This window comes from Canis aureus, chromosome 3 (assembly GCF_053574225.1).
Source record: "Canis aureus isolate CA01 chromosome 3, VMU_Caureus_v.1.0, whole genome shotgun sequence".
Taxonomy (NCBI): Eukaryota; Metazoa; Chordata; class Mammalia; order Carnivora; family Canidae; genus Canis; species Canis aureus.
In genome coordinates this window covers 41,301,222-41,316,091 of record NC_135613.1, presented here as the reverse complement: position 1 = coordinate 41,316,091, position 14,870 = coordinate 41,301,222, and the positions used below count along the sequence as shown (strand labels likewise).

The 14,870-nt window shown below is 39.8% G+C and overlaps 1 protein-coding gene across 4 annotated transcripts in view; it reads left to right on the top strand.

The window, feature by feature from the left end:
* The window catches only part of LOC144310718 (uncharacterized), a 100,000-nt gene that overhangs the window by 46,847 nt on the left and 38,283 nt on the right, over window positions 1–14,870 (top strand). The window contains exon 3 of one of the 4 annotated variants that reach the window (XR_013376385.1): window positions 4,091–4,980. The exons of 2 other annotated variants lie outside the window; for them this stretch is intronic. The gene's annotated coding sequence lies outside the window, so the exon portion shown is untranslated. Of the gene's footprint in view, window positions 1–4,090; window positions 4,986–14,870 lie in introns of those variants that run through there. One more of the 4 variants, XM_077892070.1, reaches the window with a different exon arrangement.

Here is a 14,870-nt window from a genome sequence, read left to right as displayed (position 1 = left end):
AGGGATGCCTGCATGATGCAGTCTATAGAGGTCAGCCTCTTGAGGGGCAAACGGAGACCAGCCTGCACATGTTCTGAGAGATTAAATAGTTTAACCCACGTGCTGAAATGTAAACCTTGGTCTTCCTGAATTTAGAGTACCATACTACTGTCCTCTCATTATCTACATTATCAAGAATAGTGGCTAAAAATCGGAAGGAAAGATAAACAAGGAAATTAAATTTCAGCTCAGAGACTAGCTATATCCAAAATATATTCCAAAGAACACTAGACTTTAGTGGCCTAAAGTTTGACAAAAACTTTATATCATACCTCCAGTTTGAACTTTAAGAAGTGTTTTAGCATATTGAAGGCTCTGAGAAGTAATTAAACGTAATTAATTTTTGTTCTTTTCTCTAGCTCAATTGCTCATAAAAACTTTTTCTTTCACATGATACCAATTACATCACACAGACTTGTACTCTTAAAAACACACTTGGGGAAGTACTATCTTAAGCAACATAGGGTGTTGGTGAAGGTAAAAAAAGCTGCAGTGGAGATGAAGAGGTCAATGTGGGAGAAAGGCAAACCAAATAGAAGACTATTCCAGTAATCCAAGTAAGAGATGAGAAGGACCAGAACTTGTGAAGTTTTTTTTGTTTGTTTGTTTTTGTTTTTTGTTTTAAGATTTTATTTATTTGACACAGAGAGAGTGTGCACAAGCAGAGGAAGGGGCAGAGGGAGAGGGAGAAGCAGCCTCCCTGCCGGGAGCCCGAAGAGGGGGGCTCGATCCCAAGACCCCGAGATCATGAGCTGAGTGAAGGCAGACTCTTCACCGCCTGAGCCCCTGGGCACTCCAGCAGGGCCACGAACTCCTCCCTTACGTCAGCGTTGCTGAGGGCTGGCACGAGGAAGGGGAACAGAAAGAAAGTTTGAGAGAGAGCAGCCGTGAGGAATCCAGGCCCTGCTTGTTCACCTTTCTACAGGCTGCCTTTGCTTTCTTGAGAAGCCCTGTGTGGATATTTCCGACCTTGGGGGCAGATCTGCGAGACAGCGAGCTGAGGGCATGAAAGCAGAGAGACACTCACTGATCTCGGTCATTGGTGGCGACCGGGGCAGGGGCACACTGGGATGGTTCTTATTGTCATTTCTAACATTTAACTTGACTTCCAAAGATGGGCCCAACCACTTGCAATAGGAAGGAGAGGAAGAGTACCCTTCCTTTGTTCCTTCGTTCTTCGTTCCTTCCTTCCCCTTTCCTCCTTCCCTCCTTCCTTCCTTCATTCCCTTCCTCCCTCCTTCCCTTCTTCCTTCCTTTTTTTTTGATAGCCCATAAGAGATTGAAAGGAGCAGGTTTCTTCGTGATGACTAGGGTGAATGGCAGTGTTATCCACCTGTAATCAGACAGGGACTGCAGGCCAGTTTTGGACACATTGAACATAAGGTACTCTGGGATAAGCAGAGATTTTTTTTAAAGATGTATTTATTTATTCATGATAGACTTAGAGAGAGAGAGAGAGAGAGAGAGAGAGGCAGAGACACAGGAGGAGGGAGAAGCAAGCTCCATGCCGGGAGCCTGACGTGGGACTCGATCCTGGGACTCCAGGATTGTGCCCTGGGCCAAAGGCAGGCGCCAAACCGCTGAGCCACCCAGAGATCCCCAAGCAGAGATGTTTTAATTGAAAACTGGGGATGTAAGATTAGGGTTTTGGAAAATGGCTGCTGCCAAGGTACACATTTGAAAGCCAGCAACATATGAATGACACTTTAAATGGTTGGCATCCCCCACGTTGAGAAAGTAGAGCAGAGGGTCCAACTTGGCTTCAGGGTATGAGGGAACCTCTTGAAATTACTTAAAATATTGTGTGTCTATATTCATGGGAATATAGACTTTTTTTTTCAGGGTATAGTGTTCCATAGCTTTTAGCATCTTTCCAAAGGTATCCCTGAAAAAAAGTTTAAGAACCATTGTTGTAGAATGGGAAGAGAGGAACATTAAGGGTGAAGTCTGCAAGGAAAGACATCAAAATTCTGACACCCATCAGTCCCATGGTGGGAGAAATGCAGGGTGCATGTGCCATGGGCTCCAGAGTGGAAGGAAAGATGAGTGATTAACAATGGGCAGTCGAGGGATCCCTGGGTGGCTCAGTGGTTTAGTATGTGCCTTCAGCCCAGGACATGATCCTGGAGTCCCAGGATCGAGTCCAGCATTGGGCTCCCTGCATGGAACCTGCTTCTTCCTCTGCCTGTGTCTCTGCTTCTGTCTCTCTCTGTATGTGTGTGTGTGTGTGTGTGTGTGTGTGTGTGTGTGTGTGTCTCATGAATAAATGAATAAAATCTTTGAAAACAAACCAAAACAAAAACAATGGGCAGTCCAGCACAGTTAGGTCTAGAGAAAATCCATTTGATTCAACAATTAGAGATAATTGGTGGCCTTATCAAGAGCAGTGTCAATAAGGGTGTTTTGTGAGTGAGAATACAGAGGGTGGAATAACGAATGAATAGTGAAATAGTGAGTGAGCCAATAGAGACTTGGGAGGAAGTAGAAGGCATGAGAAAAGACAAACTCCTTTAAGATGCCTATGGCCAAGATAAGACTAAGATTTAGTGTTTCTATTACTTTGAGAATGAGAGCAATAAAAGCAGTTTGGTACTCAGGGCCCATCCCTGAAGACACTGTTATAAAAGGAAAAATGGGTCTTACATACTAGAAACAATTTCTCTGGGTGAATAACAAATATAACTCATGAAACCCATCAACACACTACCCATGCAAAAGAAGCAAGTGGGAGTAAGGAGAAAAGGTCACAGTAAGGATAAATATTGAAGATCAGAGTCAAGAGAATTGGCTTTCGATCTGAGCAGCTGAGTGAATGGTGATTTTTTTACAGAGCTGGGGATCACTGGGAATAAGAGAACTAGGGATGGAAAGCAAGAGTTCCATTATATATACATATACATATATATATGTAAAAACGTACAATTGACATATAATATGGTATAAGTTTAAGGTCCACAATGTGATAATCTGATATATATTGCAAAGTGATTACCATAATAAGATTAGTTAACATATCCATCACCTCATGTGGTTTCCTTTGTGTGTGTGTGTGTGCATGTGCGCGTGTGTATGTGTGTGTATTTTGAACTTTTAGGATTTACTCTCTTAGCTACTTTTAAGTATACAACACAGTTTTGTTGACTATAGTTACCATGATCTACATTAGATCCCCAGAACTTAAAACTGGAAGTTTGTACCCCTTTGACCACCTGCAACCATGCAACCATTTCCCACACTCCGCTGCCGCTGGCAACCATCATTCTATTTTCTCTCTCTCCCTCTCTTTTTTTTTTAAGACTCCACTTATAAGTGAGGTTTTACAGTATTTGTCTTTCCCAGACTGACTTATTTTACTTAGCATAATGCCCTTAATCCACAAAGATACCTTAATTTCCTCTCAGTTTTGGAAAGTAAAATTTATAAACATTATTTAGTGGTATATTCAAATCATTCTTCACAAACTGTAGCAACTTGCCTTTCTCCCTCTCTTTGGTTCATTGAGCATGATTTACCCTCATTCCAGTAAAATGTCACTTCATTTCCCTACTAACCCAGCCAAGAGAATTGAGAGATTCCCAAACAGATTCTTAACTCCTGGATCTTAGAAAGGCCCTAAGCTGAAGGAATTTTTTTTTCTCTATTCTTATTCTCTATTCCTATTAAGGCGTTTCCCTTATAGAGGCTTAACAATAATTGTTTAACTGAGTGAAAATGGTCCTATAATTAATTCTGGTGGTTGTGGACATGAACTGCCCAGATCCTCTTTCAGGAAGGTCTTGTTGCCCCAACTGGTGGAAGTGCTATCAGTAAGACCATTCTTGATGTCTTCAGAGATTGCTTCAGTTTTGGAAACATGCCTCCCCCAAGGTTATACCCTTCCAGGGGTAGCCCACATCCATTATGGGGTGGTCTGGCCATTTCAATCCCATGCAGGACAATTCAGAGGCCAGTTCAACCCTGGGGTTCCCAGTAGGGGTCAGGTAAGATGGTTGGGCCCACAACACAACTTGCTGTCTCCTGTTCACCCGTTTCCTTCCTTTCTCTTCCACAGGTATTGATCCTAAAAGCACTCACAATACACATCTGCACACTACCTTCTGTCTCAGAGTCTGATTCCTGAAGAACTCAAATGGCAACTGTAATGACACATTGAAATGCCTGGCTTTGCCAGCAACAGAGCTGTTTCACTAAGGCATTAATCATTCATATCTCTGATTAGTAAATCAAAACCCTGAGGTTGTCTTGGAAATTTTTCAAGTGGCTGATACTTAAAGAAATTCACTCTTCTTTTTTTATGGCCTGTGGATAATACTGGCAAAATGGTTTGTCCTGGGTGCTTAGGTTTAGCTGGATTCATGTCACAGCATCCTAACTCTGAAAAATGATCCCAGAGCAGAAAAAATGTTTCCTGCTTCTCTTCCTTGCAAGTATTTTCACCTTTAGGAGACATATCAATGTTGCCAAGTGCTTCACTCATCAGCTCATGGATGCAGACTCCACAACTCCATTGATGTAGCAATCCCTTTATGGATACCAGTTTGCCCTTAAGAGAAATCCTAAGCCTCTCACATATATTTGCATATTATTCCACATTGCCAAAAATTTCACACTGAATGAACCTGGAAGTGCAAATCATCCCAAGTCTTGTTGCAGCTGCCATGATTTTCCTACAACTGGGTTGTGAGACATACAAGCATCTGGGTTATTATTAACCAAGAATGAGAAATGCAATGGCTAGTCCATTGAGTATAGTGTCTTTACTGGTTTAATTTTAGTGAAGATGAATATGTATAAGGGCTTTTGTGGCTTTGTTCATTATTTTGGTCACTTTTCACACAAGATCTTCTATTCCTCATCCATGAATTCTATTAATAAAGAGTTTCCCTGGTCAGAGAAGAAATAATGTATAAGTCTTGATCATACTTTTCATGTACAGATGGTTTCATATTTGATCTTTACATTAGAGCCAATGATTTTGGTTTTGTTTTTTCAAACGGCACCTTCCAATATCATCTAGTTTTTGTAAGGACCCAGTGAGATGTTACACGTAATGCTCTTGTCGCAGAGCCTGGTCCAGAGCAGTTATTCAGTAAATAGTGACTGGAAGCAGAATGCACCATGGTTAAACTACTCTGGAGGTGGAGTGCTTGAGGTTGAGCCCCAACTCTATTACTCACTCTCTTTATGAACTTGAGCAAGTAAGTTGACCTTTGTTCCTCAATTGTTTGTCTCATCTGTAAAGTAGAGAAAACGACAGTTCCACCCCATGGTTGATATATGGATCACAACATTTCCATCAATGAACATCAGAAACATGTTTGCATAAGTTAACATGCAAAACACTCCCTAAAAGTACCTAGCACTCTGTAAGCATTATTTAAATATTAGGAGCAATTCTGAGATAATAGGCTGAAATGATAAAATGGTTTTAGCACAATATGCATACCTTGTGTGGGACACTTATTTGGGAGAACACATCAGAAGAGCTAATAAGGTAAAAACAACTAGGGTTTGTTATTTCTCATGGGTCTCATTGTCTTGAATTATGAGAAGTAGGTGTCTATCCCATATGAACTCCAGATGCCACTGTTTCATGGGGAGAACCCAAGAAAGAGTAATTTCCCAAGGTCTGATCTGGTCTAGCTATAGTAGAGTATTTATTCAAGGTATTCATAATTTGTATCATACTGCCTAATTTTTGTTGTTATATATAGTTAACACCCATGCTTACTATGTCCTAGGCCCTCTGCCAACCACTTTTTTAAAAAAAAGATTTATTTATTCATTTGAGAGAGACAGCTCGTGCAGGAGGAAGGGGCAGAGGGAGAGGGAGAAAGAAACCCAAGCAGACTCTGCACTGAGCACTCAACATGGAGCTTGACCTCATGACCCTGAGGTCATGACTGGAAACTGAAACCAAACAACTCGGCCACCCAGGTGCTCCTGCCAAGCACTTTCTAAGCATTGCTTTACTTAATCCTCTCAACATTCCCCAAACAGATGAGGAAACTAAGGACCCAGAGCAAATGAGTGCCCCCAAATTGTGGCTTGAACCACAGTGTCCAACTCCAGAACTCATATACCAGTCTATCATACCTCCTACAATAGTCTGAAGCTATTGCTACTAAAAACAGATGTATAATAAAATGCTAAAAATACACAATCTCTGAGAAGGGAGCCAATGATTGAGACTAAAACCTGGGATAAAATAGTAATTGCATCAAGCATTAATTTAGAGCTAAGCTTTCCAGCAACCAAGGCAAAATGGCAAACATAATGTGTCATATGGTATCTGATTTAAAAAAAACAAGCCACGCTCTCCCTTACTTCACTCTGAACCCAATACACTCCTACTCATTTTTTTCATCAATATGTGCAATAGTTTGTATTCTACTTTGTACTCTGCCATTGGGCCCAACAGCAGCAGGCTTATGTGCTTTCTGCATTTCAAAGACAGGGTAGCTTAATGCACCATTTCCCAAACTTTGATCAGAAGAAAAATCTTTGTTGGCAGCACATCTGTTAATATCTCCAGAACAATTTTCCTCATGACACACTGATCTAATGTAAGAGTATACGTAGTGTGAATAAACTCTCACCAATGTCCAAGGTAAGGGAAATAATCCTTGTATTTTACTTTCATATTGCCTTCTTTTTTTTAATATTTTATTTATTTATTCATGAGAGACACAGAGAGAGAGAGAGAGAGAGAGAGAGAGAGGCAGAGACACAGGCAGAGGGAGAAGCAGGCTCCATGCAGGGAGCCCGACGTGGGACTCGATCCGGGGTCTACAGGATCAGGCCCTGGGCTGAAGGCAGCGCTAAACCACTGAGTCACACGGGCTGCCCTCATATTGCTTTCAATTGTAAATGTTAGTCTTTTTGTAAACTGGCCTTATGACTGATTAGGGCTCTTTGTACAAGAAGGTATGTTTGCATTTCAAAGTCTTATGTCTCTCAAAAAAGCCAAGTTCTGAAAACACATTTTGCTGTAATAAAGACATTTCTGAGATCTTAAAGCTAAACAGAAGTACGATGAATTAAAAAGTTCTTTCTTACCATGGAACTAGCCACAAGAGACCCATAAATAGTCACGTATATAATCTTCCTTGTCTATGAATCCATTGGGGCAGTACATAATCAACATGTTAAAGAAGTATACATGGTTATCCACATGTGGGTGGATTCATGGGTAGTAATTGTAGAGTATGTGTCCTTCAGGAATATCAACTGCTCTCCTCCAGCTGGGTGACTTTGACAAATCACTTCCCCTGCATGCATCTCAATCTGCCCTGTGAAAAATGAGGGTATTGAATTACAATGTTTCCAAAGCTTCCCCAAAGATAAGAATCCCTGTGGGTAGCCGTTAAATATGGAGATTACTAAACCCTCTGCTGAGAGTATGATTAAATGGATCTAAGTAGCTTATTTATTTATTTTTGCTTGCTTGTATGCTTTTTTATTCATTTGTTGGATTTTATTTTATTTTTTAATATTTTATTTATTTATTCATGAGAGACAGAGAGAGAGGCAGAGACACAGGCAGAGGGAGAAGCAGGCTCCATGCAGGGAGCCCAACATGAGACTCGATCCTGGGTCTCCAGGAACACAACCTGGGCTGAAGGCTGTGCTAAACCACTGAGGCACCCAGGCGTCCCACATTTGTTGGATTTTAAATGAAGGCTCTAGGTCCTTCTCCAAGAAAGCTAAAAGCCCAATTAGATGACTCAGGGACTTTTCAACCCTACCATTCTGGAATTGTACAATTCAGAGAGACAGGAGACCTGCCAGGCTCTCACCAGAAGCTACTATAGTTCAGATCAGACCTTGGGAAATTACTCTTTCTTGGATTCTCCCCATGAAACAGTGGCATCTGGAGTTCGTATGGGATAGACACCTACTTCTCATAATTCAAGACAATGAGACCTATGAGAAATAACAAACCCTAGTTGTTTTTACCTTATTAGCTCTTCTGATGTGTTCTCCCAAATAAGTGTCCCACACAGGGCCCCCATATCGGTTCTCCTCCCCAGACCTCTGATCGATAACTTACAACATCCAGCATTGGTTTCACAAACTCTTAACTGCACAAATGTCTCCCAAGGTAGGAAGGGTAGGGACTGGCAGTCAAACCTCAAGATCCTGCAAACACCAAGTCTGGTCACTCATTCTCACTTCTGTGAGAGCCAGTTGGTTCTGCTGAGACTGACCTAACCATCTCTGGGAACTGGTTTTCCAACCAATCCTTTGAGATAATCAGAAGACAAAAGGCTACAAGTCCCTTTGAGCTCTGGCAGAAAAACCTAGAGGAGACCCCTCTATACACAATCATTTCCACTTCCATTTTTTTAAAGTTTAAGTTGCACCTGCCCTTGCCCAAATCAATGAGTTCTGTGAGGAGGCAAGCAGCATCATGTTCTGTCCTCAGAAGACTTTGGTCCCTCCTTCTCTAAACATCCTTAAAAATAATCTTGATCAGTGTGAGGGACAATAATTAACACTGGCAAAAGGAAATACAGATGTGGGAAGTAAAAACCCTGAGGTCCTGAATTTCAAAACAGAAGTATCAGTATGAACTCATGATATATTTTATTTTTTTAAAAAAGGTATTTCCTAGCTTTGTCCATGGAAAAAAAACCAGAAACAAATGATCAACCAAGTAGAATGAGCACACGTAGTACTCAGAATGTGATCCCTCAGTCCTACTTTCTACCAGAAGGAACCAGGGCTCCATGGAGAAATGGCAGATTACAAATCTGGAAGAGGAAATTGTAAGGTGAGCCTGGAATGTGCTGCCATACTAGAATGCAAGGAAACCATCAAAGACCACTAACGTTGTGTTCAAAGGACTCAGGAGCTAACTTAAAGAGGATCCCACTAGTAAAAGATGGAACAAATTGAACATTAATAAGAATAATCACTGCAATGTGTTGGAACCACCAAATGTATTTTAAAATCTATGAATTTACTATACTACGTTTAAATTTTCATTGGTAAAAAAACTCATTGGTCATACTTATAGGATACTAGGGAATCAACTTATTATTTTGGAAACTGGTTAAAAAAGAAAAGAAAAAGAACAAAGCACTTCGCATCTTTCCTATACAATCAGTATTTTAGCTATATAGTGAATAAGGAGAAGTCTTTCCTTATACAACATTTCTGCTAAATATATTATAAAGGAACCATAATTTGACTACTGCCAACTTACACTTTCTAATGGATCTATATAATCATCATTGATAGCTGCTAATATCACAAAAAAAGATACACCCAGACATGAAGCATCTTCTGATGGAAATTCGCACCACTAACAATGGATCCTTGCCCAAAAACTCAAACTGGAATCTAAGTCTCTAGATCTAAGCACAAATTTACAGGACATACAGGAGTCAGAAAAGATGAAATCAGCCAAATTAGAACTATATGGAAAACTCTCTAAGACACTGACCCAGTTTCTCCAATGAAAAATTGCAAAGAAAAGAAAAGAAAAAGGAGGCAAGAGTGATCTTTAGATCAAAAGAGATTTGGATTCTTATTCTAACTAAAAGTAATAAACAATTATGAGGCAATCAGGGAATTTGAACACAGACTGAATACATGATATTGTGTTAATTTTAAAATGTAGGAATGGGGGCAGCCTAGGTGGCTCAGCAGTTTAGCGCCACCTTCATCCCAGGGCATGATCCTGGAGACCCGGGATTGAGTCCCACATCGGGTTCCCTGCGTGGAGCCTGATTCTCCTTCTGCCTGTGTCTCTGCCTCTCTCTCTCTTTCTCTCTCTCACTCTGTGTCTCTCATGAATAAATAAATAAAATCTTTTTAAAATAAGTAAATAAATAAAGTGTAGGAATGGTTCTGGTTATGTAAAAAAATAGTTCTTATATTTTAAAGATAAATACATATTTATGGGAAAAAATGATCCAGTGCTGAGATTTTCTTCAAACTACCTGTTCTTCAAACTAGGTAGTTTGGGTGAACAGAGGGTGTAGAGAAAACCAGATGGGTCACGAATTAGTAATTGATGAGCTGAATGATGTTATATGGGGGCTCATTATGCTATCCTCTCTACTTTTGTGTACAGTAACATTTTTCCATAATAAAAGAAAGGTTTAGTATTCCTTCTCTTGGAAAGATTGACCTTACACAGTCTTGAAGATGGTCAAGGAAGTCCCCAGTTGTTCCCATTCCTGTAGAATGAAGTATGCGTGGGGGTGGCAGATGTAAGATGATTCTGCCCTATCCCTCACACACTATCAAGATCTTTAAAGATAAGTGAACCGAACAAACATTTACAAGTGACTTTTTCCAACATTAAATTATTGCATAGTTGTGGGGCACCTGGCTGGCTGGGTGGGTAGACTGTGTGACTCTCCATCTTGAGGTTGTGGTTTCAAGCCCCATGTTGGATATAGAGATTACTTAAAAATAAACTCCTTAGAATTATTGCACAGTTGTCTGAGGTTGGGGTGGAGGCCACAGAGGATGATGATGTCAGACGCCAGAACACACATTTTTTCCCCCCTGTCTTCATTTAAAACTCAGCCCATCTTAACATTTCCTTCTGAGACCAGAAGTATGATCCTGGGCTCTTGGCCAGAACCTTTCCCCCTTTTAAAGACTGGCCTCTTTCCTCTCATTTCTTTAAAGAATGGAGAAGAGCAGAAAAACCTGGAAAATATTATGCACCTTCAACAAAAATAAAACCCAAACATACTATGTCGATTTCTCATAGACAGTGTTGCTAGGACCTCATTTTATTTTCAGATATGTAGGAGAATCTTTTGTGAGACACCCAGCCTAGCACAGCAGGGGGAAAACAGGATATACTGTAACTAGGTTGTAAATAGATTTCAATCCCTTGGGCCACTCTGCCTTTAAGTCCTAATGCCCTGCCTCATAATGGGATGACAGGGCCAATAGCCTAAATCTCAGAGGTTTTCAAAATTCCTTTCACACAGCCCTGGAATTCCTTATGTGCACAAACTGAATAGAAACAAAAGCAAATTTGTGACAAATGGATTTTTTCATACTTGAAATAAAACAAGCATTTAAAAAATATATTTTATTTATTTATGAGAGACACAGAGAGGCAGAGACACAGGCAAAGGGAGAAGCAGGCTCCATGCAGGAAGCCGGATGTGGGACTCGATCCCGGGTCTCCAGGAACACACTCTGGGCTGAAGGCAGCGCTAAACTGCTGAGCCACCTGGGCTGCCCTAAAACAATCTTTTTTTTTTTTTTTTTTGTTCTGTACGGGAAGAGTAACAGATCCAAACAAAGTCACCCAAATTGTTTTCCTCACTTACTGAGCTGTGTATCTTTATTCTGCACACTGGTTCCTGTTCCCTGGTGCCCTTTTCATTAATTTGCTGGTGGATTTGAGCCCAATCTGATTCCCATCCTTTCCATAAAACCTCAGTCTCTCCTGAGAACCAACGTGTAAGCTGAGGAAATAGCAGTTAAAAGTAAAAATAAGTTAATACCAAACAAAAAATATTGAGTAAAGCAGGTTAAACTTTCTTCATGCCTTCTTTCTTTTAATGCCTGCATATCCCTTGGAGGTGGCTGCTCTTCTTTTCTTCATTTCACAGATGAAGAAACTGAAGCTTCAAAGGGTTACAACTAGTAAGAGGCTGAGCTATGACTTGAACAAATTTCTGTTTTGCTCCAATGCTCCAGCTTCTAATCACCATGATAAACCTCTTTTATCAGGAAGCTTTGGAAGGACTTAGATATTTACGTTAAAAGTAGCAGAACTTTGTAGGGAAGATGCCAAGGCAGCAAGACATGGTAAGAAAGGGCACAGGCTGCCACATATGCTTGGTATATTGTACACTCCACAACTCCAGGGGATACCATTCATGTTTTAGTCTATGGGAATGGTGCCCTTGAAGGTGTGCTGGCATTACCTCCATGGCCACATCCCATAATTGGCAATGGGCTTTGATGTTTAAATAAGCTCTCGTGATCTTTGAGCTTGGGTCAATAAGTGACTTCCCCTCTCTAATCTTCAACTTCATCACAAACAAATTGGGGTTGCCAATAAACATAGAACAGGCAATAATGCTAAAATGACTGCTCCCCCAGTGGCTATTACAGTGGTTATGAATGCATGGTTTATGAGTACCATACCCAGAAAGCAACTTCTCCTAGAGTGATCTTCCTGGGGGTAGAAGATAATTTTGAATTGGGTTTGGCTAAGTGCTAGCTCCTTCTTCTCCTTCTGAACCTCTAAATGCAGAAGTGCTAAGAGCCCAGTATTCTTGCATCCCTTATACCTATCCTCATCCTCAAGGCTATCTCCTGTTAGCCCATAACTCAAATGCCATCCAGGTACAGCTCCAAAACTCTATCTCCATCCCTATCCTCTCCTTGAGCTCCAGATTCTGTATCTATTTAGACATCCCCACTTGGGTATCTAATAGGCACCTGAAACTCAATGCAATTTAAAATATACACACAAGCAACAATAAACAAGTTGGACTACATCAAAGAGCCTCGCACAGCACAAGAAATAACCAACAAAATATAAGGCAACCTATGAAATGGGAGAAAATATTTGTAAATCATATATTTGCAAATGGGTTAATATCTAGATATACAAAGAACTCAATAGCAAAATCCCTCCCCCAAATAATAATAATCATCATCCAACTAAAAACGAGCAAAGGATCTGAACAGACATTTTGCTAAGAAAGACGTGCAAATGGCCAACAGGTATATGAAAATGTACTCAACATCACTAATCATCAGGGAAATGCAGGTCAAAAGCACAAAATACCACCTTACACACATTAGAATAGCTATTATCAACAACTGCTAGCAAGGATTTGGAGAAAATAGAACCCTTGGAAACTATTGGTCGGAATGTAAATTGTAATTGATATATAGTCACTGTGGAAAACAGTATGGAGGTTTCCCCCCAAAATTAAAAATAGAACATACCATGTAATTGAGCAATCTCATCTCTGGGTATATATCTGAAGGAAATGAAATCAGTATCTCAAAGAGATATCTGCAACCCTATATTCAAGCATATTCACAACAGCCCAGACATGGAAACAACCTAAGTGTCCATCGACAAACGAACAAGGAAAACTAATACTCTTCAGCCATAAAGAAGAAGGAAATCCTGCCATTTGCAATGATGTAGATGAAACTCCACTGGATTATTTTGGAGCACATCACAGATAGGATATTTCATCTGTAAACATTTCAGAATGTATGTCTAAAATATAAAGAATCAAAAACCCCACAATATCATTAGCACATCTAAAAAATGAGCAATAGCTTCTGATTTTTATAAAAAATCCATCAGTAATCACTGTGTGCTCCTCTATAGTCCTAAAAATATCTTTTGACAATTTGTTTCTGACTGCATCCCTATCCCGTCCTTTCACAGGTCCCCTCTCCCATGTTTCTGTAACAGTTAGATATAGAGGCTTGATCAGAATCAAGTTTGAATTCTTTTTTTTTCCTTTGGCAAAACTGCTTTACAGGCTGTGGGGTGTACTTCCGTTGCAAGCTTTGTTATATCTAATGGTCTCCTTTTTTGTGATGTTAGTGGGTGTTGATGATCATTGCCTACAAAGAGTAATCCATTAGGGATTATAAAGTAGTGATCCTCTGACTCTATCATTCTTTTTAATAGTAGCTGAAATATGTGTGTATGAGAAGAGAAACTTCTCATCGATAGTTTGTACAATTAATACATATATTTGAATATTTAAGGCAGATTTCTTTTATAATGGCAGGATACATTTTTTGATTCTTTATCAGTTTTCAAAATACTCGGTTCCCTGGTATATTTTCAGGTAATGAAAGTAGTCATTAAGTAACTATGTTTCAAAGTCACTTTGTAAATTTTCCTATGATTATGTCTTCAATTCTACCCTATTAGGTTCAAGTGTATCACTTGGGGTTTTTTGTTTTGTTTTGTTTTCAAATTTAGCAAAGTAGAGAAAAGTATGTAGGGAATGCTACCATTTACCCAAGAATGATATTTGTGTGTGTGTATACACACATATATAAACTCTTGGAAGAATAAACCACAAAAAAGGGAAAGGACAAAATAGCACGGAAGGGAAAAGAGTAAAGGCTATTCCTTTATAGATTTGACTTTAGAATCATGCATACATATTACATAATTATAAAACAAATTAAATTACATAAAAAGCAATCCCTGACACTCCAAAGAACATTACTTCTGAAAGCTGCTTCTACTACTTCACAGCTGGGAAGCCCTCAGCCACATACCTAAGCCTAGCCTAAGCCACATACCACTAAGCCTCAAGTGATTCATCTCTAAAATTGGAATAATTATAGCAATTCTCTGAGTTAATATGAAAATTAAATCATGCGCATTAAATATATTTGGCACAGTGCTTGGCACAAGACAAGTATCCAAAGTATATTAGCTATTATTTGTAACCCTACACCTTTGAGTAGAATAATTTGGAATCAAGTAACCATTTTACATAAAGATCTTCCCTGAGATCCTTATCGATATGGAGGTCCTCCATGTTATTTAAATATTTCACTTATAAAAATGTAGTTTTTCAGAAATGGGGCAAGTGGTAGTCTTGAGAAGACTTGACTTCTTGAGAAGGCAAGTGGTAGTCTTTTCCAGTCAAGCACAGAGAATCTGCTGAGAGCTGGAACTTGGAGGTGGCACTGATTTCACTGCACTCCAGTGAGGGAGAGGCAGTGTTCACTACACACTAAGGAACTTCCTGCCTCTGAGCAAAGGGAAGCTTCTAGAACTCCACATTCAAGAGTAAGTCTTGGCTGAGTGAAGTAAGTCAGTCGGAGAAGGACAAACATTATAT